At 40.2% G+C, this 13,922-nt stretch overlaps 1 long non-coding RNA gene across 1 annotated transcript; it reads right to left on the reverse strand.

Annotated features, from left to right (window-relative positions):
• Window positions 1-676: 676 nt before the first annotated feature.
• On the reverse strand, window positions 677-1,729 carry LOC121719759. Its single transcript, XR_006034369.1, has 3 exons — window positions 1,681-1,729; window positions 972-1,054; window positions 677-728 (listed from the first exon to the last, which is right to left on the reverse strand). It is a non-coding gene; the product is annotated as an uncharacterized LOC121719759 (long non-coding RNA).
• Between the last annotated feature and the right edge of the window lie 12,193 nt (window positions 1,730-13,922).

Raw genomic sequence — 13,922 nt, forward strand, 5'->3', positions numbered from 1 at the left:
ACAAAACAATATTAACTCATTTAGAAATTATTTTACACCAATAGATTTAGACAACAACTCACGGTTCAACATATTTAATTTGAAACCTGTCAAGACAGTGTCAAAAAAGCATTAAAATTTTTGGATAAAATCCACAATCTAGTTTGAAACAATACAGCTGACATTCATAAAAAGCAATATACTAAAGGCATTACATTTGTTCCTCATTGTTACAATTCATGAATGGATTTAAATAATCATGTCTAAACATCAGGAAGTTCTGGCAAAATATAAAAACATGTATACATACTGGACTGGCATAATTATGTGATTGTCTACAGTGCTCTGGGGTAGTGTATCCACATCTCAGCACCTTCCGTGGCCAAAAGATGACATGTGAATCGTGCCAATCATGTGATGTGTTGTGAATACACGGTACCAATCATGTGTTGTGATCTCGCCGCTGGAGCGAGGCCGGTTTTTGTGAAGCCTTGCACACACGCAGTTCTGCCCGAAATAGATGCCCAATAAGGGCCCAAAATGTGTTGCAATATGGCCGCAGAGTGGAGGGACTTGCCTAAAGGACTTTGGTGTATCATAAAGTGGTGTTTGGAAATCAAGAGTCCAACATGGGTGTCTTGGTAAGGTTCTTGGATCCTTTGATAATTTCTGGCTTCAGAAAAATTTGCCACTTCCATAAATTGAGAGGACATATCTTCTCCAAACAGTAGCTGGAAGTCCTGCAGCACCTACAATCATCACCATGACAGACAAAACAAGAGTTAAGTCAAAACAAGGTCATTTGAAATAATAATACAGTGATCAAATGTTTTATACACTTAATAGTTTAAAATGTGCTAATACACGTCTACATTTACTGGCTGCTGTCAAAAATGCATCGTTTTAATCTTGTAATTCCTGATTCTTTGACAGGAAAAAAGAAAAAGGTATCACATTTTAATTGTAGATATTCTTATAATTTAGGACCTTACCTTGCTCCAGAAATCCTGATTAGAAAAGTCCATCATCTTCATCTTCAGCGCTTCATCCAGTCCACCACTTCTTTCTTGATATCCTTTTAAAAAAATAGGAGACGTTAACACATTTAAAAAAGAAACCTTCGTGCAAACAGCAAGTTAAAACTTGACCAGCGGTTATATTGACAACACGAACTTCAAATTGAATTAGTGATGGTGAGGGTAAATGCTAACTTTTAACTGAAACGTTTGTTGGCTTTGATATAAGCTTGACGGTGAGCTAACTAACGTTATGCTAGCGTGCTACAGGTTAAAATAACCTGGAAACTTCACAGTAGGCTAGTTCTAGCTTCGTTAACCCAGTCTCTTACAAAAAAGTAAAACATGACCAACACTTATATTCACCAGTATTTGACAGCACGAACCCCAAATTAATTCAATCATGGCGAGCAAATCCCAACATTTATCAAAAAAAGAGTTTGGTCAGATTTGATATGGCGTGCTAAAATTTGCCAGTGCGCTAACATTAAAGTTAACTTACCATTAGCTGCTAAGCTAGTTCTAACGTTAGTAACGTTAACACAGGAATTCCACCTCGTGAACCCAGTAAATCCTTAGCACAAACGTTACGTTTAAACATGCACGACAGGAACGTTAAAAGAAAGTTACAAATGCTGGGCAAAGAAAACTCTTCATACAAACTACATTTTGCATTTCACCTTACCTTTCTTTCGCCGAAGTCAGGCAGCCATTGTTCTCAGGCGACTTCACTTACCCAGACAGAGATGTCCGATGATGTGATGACGTAATATGCGAACGCTATGGACTCAGTCAGACACCCTGGGAGTTTGTGCAGTAAAAATAAACTCTGGACCAACACTGGCAAAAGAATGGACACCGTTAAAACACACTGACAAGTGTACAAAATCCTCAATATACTCCACAGTGTAAAAAATTATACTCTTTAATTTAACCTCATACTCTGGGAAAATAACACTCTGGCATTTGCTGTGTGTATCCTCGAAGAAAAGCACCTCTAAGATTATGCCGTGCATCGTTTTTTTTTTTTTTCGCCCACAAAAACATCCCCTTAGTCTACTTACGTTTTTAAACATGAGCAGCCATTAATATTTCATACAGTATACGAAATCAATACTTTGGAAGTGCATGATTTTAGTCAGGGGGGAAATAAATATCAAACATGATGCCAAGAGCACTTTTAATTAATCTATCTGTCTCAAGCGCAAATCAAGCCGCTAAGGGGAAGGCTATCACCCTGCTTTCCCTTTGATGTGCAGACCAGACACTTCAAGACGCTAAATTACCTGCATCACGAGTGCTGAGCGCGAGAGGAACCAAAACAAACTCAGACGTGTGTGTGTGTGGGGGTGGGGGGACACATAATCACCATGGTGATCTGAAGCGGATAATTACAGGTGCTGTCAGAGTGTGGTGATTTGGACAGGAGCGGTGGGAAACTTGACAGCGCTGTGACGGTCCCAATCCCAGCAGGTAATGAAGATGGCCGCCAAACTTTGGCAAATGGGAATGGGTTGGCAGTAACCGGATAACAGAGGGAAGAGAGAGAGAGTGTGTGTGTGTGAGTGTGAGTGTGTGTGAGAGAGAGAGAAATTAATGGAGAGAACGGAGGAGGAGAAAGAGAGAGGGGGAGAGAGTAGATAGTGGGGACAAAAAGAGAAATAGAGGGGGTGAGAGTATCGGTAAAGATATGAGCCTAAAGTCTTCAAGATTGGCATTAAAAAAAACTTTAAAGAGAGAGAGTCAGACAGAAAGAGAGAGAGAAAATGACAGTTTATGTTGGCTAGTGGAGAGAATGGGGGAGGGGGAAAGAGGGGAATGTCCAGACTGCCGACCCAAATACGATTTTTAGCCGATCCAGAATGTATCTAGATTGATTTTTTATACTCTGAGAAGAACAAATCTGACTGAAATCACATACGAAGATGGTTTCAAATGCGACTCCAATCGGATTTTTTAGAAATGCCTCTCGGCCAAAGCAGGCCTGCTGTGTGTGTGTGTGTTGTCTCTGAGTCTTCTTGCAATATGAACATAGCCTGCCTGAGTCATGAAACTGTGGACGGAGTATCACAATTTCAGAAAGCAATATGGAAAAGAAAGAAAGAAAGAACGCAACAAAGAAAAAGAATAGAATAATGATGGAGAGAGAGGGAGAAAGAAAGAGAGAGGACGCAAAACAGACACGATTGGACTATTTTACCCTCTTCCGGCAGAAAGAACGTCACACACACACACTCACACACACACACACACACACACACACAGAACAGTCATCTTGGGACATTGTAGGATGACAGCCGCACTGATGGGCTCCCTGTCATCATCCATAAGGACTGTGTGGAGTCAGCACATCCCAAGTTCACAAAGAAAGGCGGACATCTTTCAGGTCTGAACTGACTGCTGGCTTTTTGGTGTCATGTGCATAATCTCACCGAGTTGCCATGACCTGTCTGAACTTAGATAATATAACCAACTCTATCTGAGGGGCCATGAATATGAATAAGCAACAGTAGGCATTAAAAGCAAGGTCCACCGTGCGGTGGTCCATTAATATTTATATGGTAATATGAATATCAGTGCGATTAATAACTTCGGTCCTTTTTTTACCTTTCTCTCCAGAGCTCTTTCTTTCAGGTGTCTTTGTAGCGGAGGCTGAATTATTGATTATTTTAACTACACATGCATTTCTGTACACATTTAGGATATGATGTGACGTGACGTATATGCAAATATACAAGCATACAGTATCTAAGCCAAAACCTTAGAGGTGAATCAATACCTTGGAACACCTTCAATATTCAATATCTTTCAATCATGGAATGAATCAGAATGGTCCCTCTCTCTCTCTCTCTCTCTCTCTCTCTCTCTCTCTCTCTCTCTCTTTCTACCTTTTTTTTCTGAATCCGCTCCTTCCAAGACATGCCTTTTTTCAGTGGCTTGCCTACACACACACTCACACACACACACACACACACACACACACACACACACACACACACACACACACACACATACGTCTTCTATGAAAGCGGGCGCTCTGAAATATATTCACCTCAGGGGAAGGGAAAAAGAGCTCGGGGGATAAAAATGGAAATGGTACATCAACAGGTCCTCTGGCTGCAGCAGATCCCTGCTCCCACTCTCCCACTCTCCTCTCCCGTGCCATGATTAAGGCTGTAATCCCCACTGCTCTGCGCTTTTTCAGAGTTGCTGGCCTGCAGCACATTCAAATGGCTTCCTTGGTATGTTGGAAGAGAGTGGTGGTGAAACAGGTGCTGTCAGAATTTATTTTTTGTCGTTTTTGTTTTTTTGTATGCATATATTACATTAATAGCCGTACTGAATCCCCTGGATAAACCTGGGCAATCTTGTAGATTAGCTGTCAACCTGATTCTGATTCTTACACACACACACACACACACACACACACACAGAGATATAGTTAGTGTCTTTTATGTCTTCAAGTGAGGTGTCTTCAAAATGTGATGCTAGCCTTTTACACTATTCAAGGATATGCAGACCGTTCTTCACCCGTGTGAGAGTGTGTGTCTGTGTGTGTGAATGAGTAAGTGAGATTCAAGGTCCAGTTTATCTCCAAGATACAGAGAGTCAAGCTCGACATTCCACAGACCATCCAAACAGGTTTTCACCAGTACTATGGCTGTCTTTGTATGTATGCTATTATCTTGTTATGGTTTATGTTTTGTGGTCTTTTGTGGAAGGAGTGTTTTTTGCCCCTTTCATTTTCTTTTCTTGGCGTCTGCTCTTGCTCTTCTCTGTTTCACTTTTGTTGTCTTTCGTGACTGTTTTGTTTTGTTTTGCTCCAAGATATCATGAAGGTGCATCTTGTCCTCGATGAACCAGTCACAGTGACGAGGTGCCACCACAGCGCACTGTGACATAAATTATTCAACACCTCAGAATAAGATGCAGTTTGTTCCCCATGTCTTAAGCAAAAAAAAAAAAAATACAGGGAGAAATAAAAAAATAGTAAAATGAAAAAAGACCTTGATAAATATTTCTGCTTGTCTTGATAAAGACGTTACTACTTAATGTCACAGAGAGATAGTAAGTACAAGGAATCTGTCTGGAAACTACTCTCAAGAAAGTTTCTATCTTTCCCATTAGAAGACCTTCAGAGGGTTCAAAGCTTGGCATCTCATAAATCTTCCCAGTCTCTCCTGAACCATCTCTCTCTCTTTCTTTCTCTCTCTCACTCTCTTTCTCTCTCTCTCACTCTCTCTCTATTCTCTTTCATTATTTTTCTACATCTCACTCAGTGGTTGGTATAGTGCCACCTGAGTTTTGCGCATGGCCCACAAGAGACATACCACTTAGTCATGCACAAGGCAAAACAAATAGCACAATAATGTTGAACTGACACATGAAACGCTGACTTGGGGGGGATGGGTTGGGGGGCTCCATCCTGAAATAGGGAAAGCTGGTTCCTTTTGAGCGACTCAAAACTCAATGATACTGCCAGCACACTCTGCACGCCACAGGCGCGCCACGTCGGCTGACAAAGACACAGTTTGAGGATGACATCTCTGCACTTCTCGTCGGGGAGGAGGGCCACAGGAGACAGCACGGAGTCTTGCACAATATACCGCCAGTAATCAGTGCGAGCGGCAGGGATGCCGGTAAATAGAGGAAACAAATAAGTCTTCCTGCTCTATTCAGAAAAGATGCTTGTTGGCCTGGTCTTTAAGCACGGAACTGCTCTCTCTCTCTCTCTCTCTCTCTCTCTCTCTCTCTCTCTCTCTCTCTCTCTCTCTCTCATTGCCCTGCTGGAGGACTTCGTCTATCCAAAAAAGGCTATATCACAGTGCTGGTAATTCTGCAGTTACAGTTCTCATTCTCGTCTATTGAAATAATGAACTCTGTACTTCTCTCTATCTCTTTCTCTCTTGTACTTCTCTTTATCTATATGATAAAGTGACATATTTATAAATGCATACCTGAAAGGACACAGGATAATTACCACTTTAATAAGAGCCAAGGTATTTTTTCAGTAGCAGAAATCCACATTCATGGATGCCTCACATCTAATTGTGAGGTACTGGGCTCTCAGCTCTTGCAGATGTGGGCTGTGTTAATCCCTCAGCATCGTCTAATGCATCTATTCCTGGTCATGCTTCACTAACCCTGCTTTGTTCAGTACCAGGGATTGTGGGAAGATACACAAATTACCTTGTTCCCCAACACCCCAACCACCACCCCAGATACCCAGATACTGTGAATGCACTCATCTGCCATTACAGATTTAATCATAGGACTGCAGAGACAGTGCTTTGGTCAGAGGTTATGTTATCTGACCATATATGGTCCTTACATCTTTCATACACATCCTCCATGGAGATGTACAGTAGGTACATTTGAATGGAAATGCATCAGTAAGAAAGAAAGAATGTTTATGAATGCATACAGTACAAGTTATTTTAAGAATAAGATCAATTTATAGTGTTTGGTTTTATTATTTACAAATTCACTCTACAAGTGTCGGCATGTCAAATTGTTTGGGTATTATTATTGGGTATTACTCTTCGAAAACAATTAGTAGTTGGGAAGGCAAAAAACCCTCACAAAAACACAAAGGTTAAAACACAATTTTGCCTGTGGGAAGTCTACAATGATGTTTTGTTTGTCTAAGTTTAGGGTATTGCAGGATCTGGCCATGGTCCTGAGAATAGTTTCTGGTCTTAGTACGTCTCTTCAAGGGCAGCTGTCCAAGGTCCTGAAACCACTAACAGTCATATTCCAGCTTCATTATATAATATGCACCCACAATGGCAGCTCATTTCACCACGTAATGTGTTTACCATTAGTATCAGAGTACATTTTGGATGTCTATGTGGCTGTTTTTAATATATTAAATATATATTAAGATGTTTCTTTATTACTTTGTGACAAGTATTTCTGCACACAATGCACATGTAAAAACATATACAACAATATCTCACAGTGCAGAGTAGATACACACACACACACACGTCTGTATATGTATGTATGGTATTGTTGCATGAAGAAGTAATAGGTATGCAGTGTGTGTACTATCTTATAGAGCATGGCTTATCGTGTTTGCTCTGTAGATGGGATTGATTTGTCTCTGCCCCCCGTGCAACGTTCTACAATTCTTTACTTTCCCTGGACACACAGCCAAGATGTTAACAGTGCTCTTGCATTTTCTTTTGGGTGTTTTGGGTGTTGAGACCATAAGCTTATCACTTCCACTCGGCTACAGCTCCTTGATCCCTGTAGCAATAGCATATGAGGCCGTGGTCTTATCAGATTCTGACATAAACCTAACATCCTTTATGGAATTGCTCCGGAAAGTTTGTGCGTATTAACTGAGCCAGGTGTTGTTGCTGTATTGAATGGAAGACTAAAATGCGTCTTGCAGTAAACTTCCGCATGCAGGGAAGTTTAAAGGAAGTGGTGTGGTCCTCCGTGCACATTTGCGCGCTGCGAAGATGTGTGTGATTGCTGCGCGGTCACAATTGTTGGGAGGCACACGAAAACCCCCCTGCATGCTGAGTTGATGACACAATTCTTGTTACGTGCCGCGTACGTAGGACACAGACGCAGGACTATACCAGGCCTATAACAGTAGTTCTATTGACTACACCAGGCCTATAACAGTAGTTCTATTGGCTATACCAGCCCTATAACAGTAGTTCTATTGACTACACCAGGCCTATAACAGTAGTTCTATTGGCTATACCAGCCCTATAATTAAGCAATATAGCACGAGTGAGAGTGGGGTTGGTCATGGATATTCCCACGGGTGTTGTTCGGCCGTAGCCACGAGGCCGGAGGCCGAGTGGCGCAGGCAACAACAGCCGTGGGAATATCCATGACCAATCCCACGATCACGAGTGCTATATTGCTTTTATACAACAATTCTACCACAAATTAAATAATCTGAAAACACCCCATTATTGTTTAAAAATGTTAATTTCGACATCGTTCTTACGCATCAAAAAATAGTTCCCTTTTCAATAGACAGCGTCTTGGTTGCTAGGTAACCAACATTCCAGACCCCTCGTTACGGGTCTTTGTGGTTTACATGTCTTCTTGAAAGAAATGTGGAAATCACATTCATATCTAGGTTTGCTGCATGCATGTTACAAGGACACTGGGCCATGTCATGTAAGGGACATGGTACTGCAAAAAAACGGAAACATAATCTACATTGCAGAACCACTCAACTTTATTAATGTATAGTGAATAAATGTTACACAACTGTGCACAGCCTGACGTGACGATGCTAGCACGTTAGCAGTGGTTAGCTAATTATGCTAACGTTATCTACAAGTCTCCTCCAAGTGACAATCATATTATACACAATGCTGGCAATGCTGAGAACAATTAGCATCCTCGTTTATCTTACTTACATTGAGTTGACTGTGTGGCTTAATCCACAGATGTGGTGAAGCACTGTTTCGTTATGGTTTGCTAAGGAGTAACCCATTGCTTGAAATAGTGGAGAGCTGGGTGTCAAATCTTCACATTGTGTCGCGGAGTGATTTATTATTAGCTGTGCTGAGTCTGAGTTGAAATGTCCAGGGATATTCCAACTCATGGAACGTCTCTCGGCCAATCAGAAACAAATAAATAGTTCCATAGAACCCAATTGTTGTATAACAGTAGTTCTATTGACTATACCATTCTATTGCATTTCCCATAAGACAGAGCAGGTTGCATGTGCACTGACTATAAAGTCATGTGCAATTGTACTGTTACTCCAGTGTAACTGCCACCACAAAGTCGAATCACACGCCCCAATTTTTCTACCTATTGCTGCCACTCACTTTCTGACTGTGGCGGCATAAGATTCAGTCTACACTGCAATATGGCCATTTGCAATGACTCTTCAAAACTGACACTTTTGATGGCAATGAGTCAGTTCTACTCTGCTTTATTATTATTTTTTCCCCTCTCCTTGTGCCCTGACACTTTTCTGAGGAACAGTCTGGAAGAGCCGCCCCTGCTCTTGTCAGAAAGCAACACTGCGACAGCAGGTTTCATGGAGATGCTATGCATCTGTGGGGGGCTCCAGGGTGCCTCTGCCTCTGCTGTTCACTTCGATTCAAATTATCTTCCAAGAAAGTCTGATGGCACTTTGTTTTCTGTTTGTTTTTTTTCATATTCATAGTTTGGATGTTGGTTAGTCAGAGATGATGCTGACTGATGTATGAAAGATATTATTTTGGCGACAATTTACTTCCAGTCCAGTATCCACAAAGACATAAGTCTGTGTAACTACTTGGCCATAGTAATGGCAGCACTTACTGTACATGTTCCAATGATCTACTGCAAGCCCTTAGAGATCAGTATCAGAATATGTAATACAGATTCTTTAACCTCTTGATAATGTCACTGATGGCATCTTTGTCTTAAGTCGAAAGGTGTGAATTTAGCAATTAGCCTCACAAAATACACCATACAACATCATAGCGGTTCAAGAGTGCAGTCATGTCTATTTAAATGGCAATATAGACATATGTTAACATTCTCCTAACAATCTCCTAATCTCCAGTCTCTATTTAATCTCTAAATTCTTAATTATATATATATATATATATATATAGTACCCTCCACAGAGTTATTGGCACCTTTGGTAATGTTGACTAAAAACAGGCATAACAAATAATTTTTTGAAGATTCATTGTACTCTCACAATGAAAACAACAAGGAAAAATCCACCTTTAAAGGGAAGAAAATGCATTCTGAGAAAAAAGGAAATCTCATAAAGAAATAAATATTTTTAACGAAAACACGTTGCTCACAATTAGAGGCACTTAGGCACACCTAGAAAATCTTACAAACAAAACCTAACAGAAGCATTTCCCTATCTAATTTCAACTTTGCTAAGTTAATGAGAGTGTCTGTTAACTTTCAGAGGTAGTTCATTACTTTGTTTTTCACTAAGGTATGAAAATGAAGTGACACAGAGCCTAAATCCCTTTTGTCATTTTTCAACATAAGAAAGACAAGAGAATATACTAAATTTAAATAAAAAGAAAGTGTGTTGACATTTGTACATAGAAGAATGACTATACTGAAAAGAACCCCATACCTAATGAGAATTATGGTGGAGAGGCTGTGCTATTGTGGGGCTGTTATCTAATTAAGATGCATGGTATCACACACAACATGAAAAACTTTAACAAGGTCAATGAACCACAACAAACGTACAGATCAAAACAAATATGGTTCACTGAGTGCAAAATCAAGCTTCGGCCATTGCCATCTCAGTCCCCTGATCTAAACTCCATAGAAAAACAGAGGGGTGAGTCAGAGGAGAATGCACAAGTGTGGACCTAGGGATCTGGACGATCTGGGGAGATTTTGTAAAGACCAACAGTCTTAAATCTCTAGCTTTGTATTCTCCAACTCTATGGGGTGTAATAAGTGAATATTATAAGCTGTTTTATTGGAAAAGGGAGGCTTAAGAAGGTATTATAAGCAGGGGTGCCAATAATTGTGAGCAATGTGTTTTTGTTAAAAATATTTATTTCTTTATGATATTTTCCTTTTTCTCAAAAAAAATGCTTCCCTTCAAGGTTGGATTTTTCCTATTTGTTTTCTGGAGGGTACTGTATATTATATAGATAGAAGATATCTTCGCTTCTTCTCTCCCTACTACTGGGCATGTCAAAGTAAGAGCATAGTCTACAGTAGTCAATATTGATCAATAACAAAATAAGCAAAAAGATCTACAGTTCCATTTGAAGACATTAGAGGAAGAGTTTAGGTCACATTTTTATGATGACATGGCTGACATGAATTCTAGCTGGCTTGTTAAATCAGGAACCAATGATCAATAATGATCGATAATACAGTAATTAACAGGGCTTCCTCACTCTCTCAGCAACATGGATTTGGCATCTCTAGGGAGTTGAAGGTGGTCTCTTAATTGAAGCATCTTTGACAACCTATTAGTGGAATTTCAAGACCAATGATCAATGTTTGATTAAGATCATGTACTACAATTAGCCTGGAAAATCCAGACCCTGGTAATCTAGAAAGATTAAGGGTCTGGCCACGAACTATGTAATGGCCCAACTTGAGGGGCGGCAACAAGCATGCATTTAAAAAATCTCACCGCACGCAATCGGATAACACTATGACCAATGTGTACTGTCCTCCAACGTTGCAGCGCTGTCTTCATCAGTTTAGTTGGTTCCCCGGAATGCAAGGGGAAAAAGTAATGTGCATCATTGCTCGCTGCCAGAGTGTCTCGCAGAGACAATTCTATTGTGCTCTCACGAGAACTCTGGGTTTCCAGGGTATACTACATCACTGGTCAATAGTGAAGAATACCACACTATATTTAATTCTTTGTGTCATTACTACTATAACCACAACAATTACTACTATAACTACAACAATTACTACTATAACCACAACAACTACTACTATAACCACAACAACTACTACTACTACTACTACCACTACTACCACTACTACTACTACTACTACTACTATAACCACAACAACTACTACTATAACTACAACAATTACTACTATAACCACAACAATTACTACTATAACCACTACAATTACTACTATAACCACTACAATTACTACTAACTATAACCACAACAATTACTACTATAACCACAACAACTACTACTACTATAACCACTACTACTACTACTACTACCACTACTACTACAACTACAACAACTACTACTACTACTACTACTACCACTACTACTACTACTACTACAACAACTACTACTACTACCACTACTACTACTACTACTACTACTACTACTAGCCTACTACTACTACTACTACTACTACCACTACTACTACTACTACTACTACTACTACTAGCCTACTACTACTACTACTACTACTACTACCACTACTACTACTACTACTACTAGCCTACTACTACTACTACTACTACTATTAGCACTATTACAACTACTACTACCACTACTACTACTACTACTACTACTACTACTACTACCACTACCACTACTACTACTGAATATCTATGCTTTCCTCTTGCATGAGATGGGATGTATTTTAAATCAAATTGTGACCCATGGTGGTAACCAACAATCTTGGAGCTCTCTCGGCACCCTTCAAAAAGGCATCTGCCATCCTGAGGCATTGGAAGGTGCCATGTTAATTATGGCGAGACTTTGACGAGCTCTTGGGGGAAGGAGGTGGAGAGGGCTGTGCCACAGCAGTGCTAAAGAGGTGCCAGAGAAACAGCTGCTCTCTGCGCTCTTTCTCTCTCTCTCTCTCTCCCCCCCCCTCTCTCTCTCTCTCTCACACAGCTCCATTCGTCAGCTACATACAATGTACACTCCTCTGTCTCTCTTGAGGAGAGAGAGAGAGAGAGAGAGAGAAAAAAGAAAGAAAGAGAAATTCAGTTAAGGTTTTTAGCAGGCTATGTTCTCATTAGTTTATTACTTTCTGTTTATGACATTACACTGCATACATTACTCTTTTGTTGTAATGTTTATTAAATTACACTGCATACATTACTCTTTTGTGTGTTTTTGCTTCTAGCTTTGGCATTCCGGTATCAAAACAGATAGACATGCCACTGTGTATTTCAGCGAGAGAGAGAGAGAGAGAGAGAGATGGTGGCATATTTCAAAATGTGCATGCAAATACGAATACCATACCATAATATAAAGTAATGGCATGACCGAAAACGCGTCACCTCTATGTTTGTGCTTCACTGAGAGAGTGTGATGGAATGAAGCTGTGTTGTTGTTGTTTCTCTTTGCACTTTTTGTTTTGTTTTTGTTGTTGTTTTCCTCTGCCACTTGACATTTGATACTAAGCACCCACCAGATTGCAAAGTCTGAATAATGGTGTGTGTGTGTGTGTGTGTGTGTGTGTGTGTGTGTGTGTGTGTGTGTGTGTGTGTGTGTGAGAGAGAGAGAGAGAGAGAGAGAGAGAGAGAGAGAGAGAGAGAGAGAGAGAGAGAGAGAGAGAGAGAGAGAGAGAGAGAGAGAGAGAGAGACATATTCAAGCACACTGATTATGGAAGTGGAGATGAAAACATCAAGCTGCCGTGTTCGTTCTCTCAATAAGAATATTTAAAGCACCAAAATGAAAGGCCTCCATGTCACAACACGCCACCGTCACACTGCAATGAGGAGGAAACCTGCCATGGTGTTGTGATGCAGAAGAAACGAAAAGAAACAAAAACGTCCAAAAGGGTTTGATAAGTAACTTGTCTACATTACCACACCTCAAGTGATCCTGTCTCTAGATAGATAGATAGATAGATACTTTATTGATCCACAGGGGAAATTCAAGGTCTCAGCAGCAGCATACATACAACACAAACACATTCTTTAACAGCAGAAAGAGTAATTAAAGTATATAATATAAAAACACAACTAAGCAGTAAGGACAGTAGAAGATAAAGAATATGCTAAATATACTAAAATACAAATTATACTAACACTTAATACAATATATAAAAATATACTAAAATACAAATTACAAAAATACAAATTATACTAACACTTAATCTAAATCAATTCTAAAAACAGTATCCACATAGTGATTAATAAATCAGAGGCGCTTGCAATGACTGAGGCAGGGACTGAGCCTGTGATTCTCTGTGCATAGTAAGGTATGGTAAGGTGCTCTAAGGTGCTCTGTGTGAATGAGTGTCATGGTGGTAGTGCAATGGTGATAGTGGCCATGGTGATAGTGCAAATGAGTAAGTCAACAGTGCAACAATGCAGAAATAAAGTAAATCTATATATCTATATATTTAACTATTTAAGAAAATGTATAGGTGTGGCCACAGTTCGGCTGTGGCATGGAGGGGGGGGGGGGGGGGGGGGGGGGGTTATGCATATGTGCAAATGGGGGGGGGGGGGGGGGGGGGTTATGCATATGTGCTGATGTGCTAATGTCTCTCTTATAAAAGAAAAA

This window comes from Alosa sapidissima, chromosome 9 (assembly GCF_018492685.1).
Source record: "Alosa sapidissima isolate fAloSap1 chromosome 9, fAloSap1.pri, whole genome shotgun sequence".
In the NCBI taxonomy this organism is placed as follows: Eukaryota; Metazoa; Chordata; class Actinopteri; order Clupeiformes; family Clupeidae; genus Alosa; species Alosa sapidissima.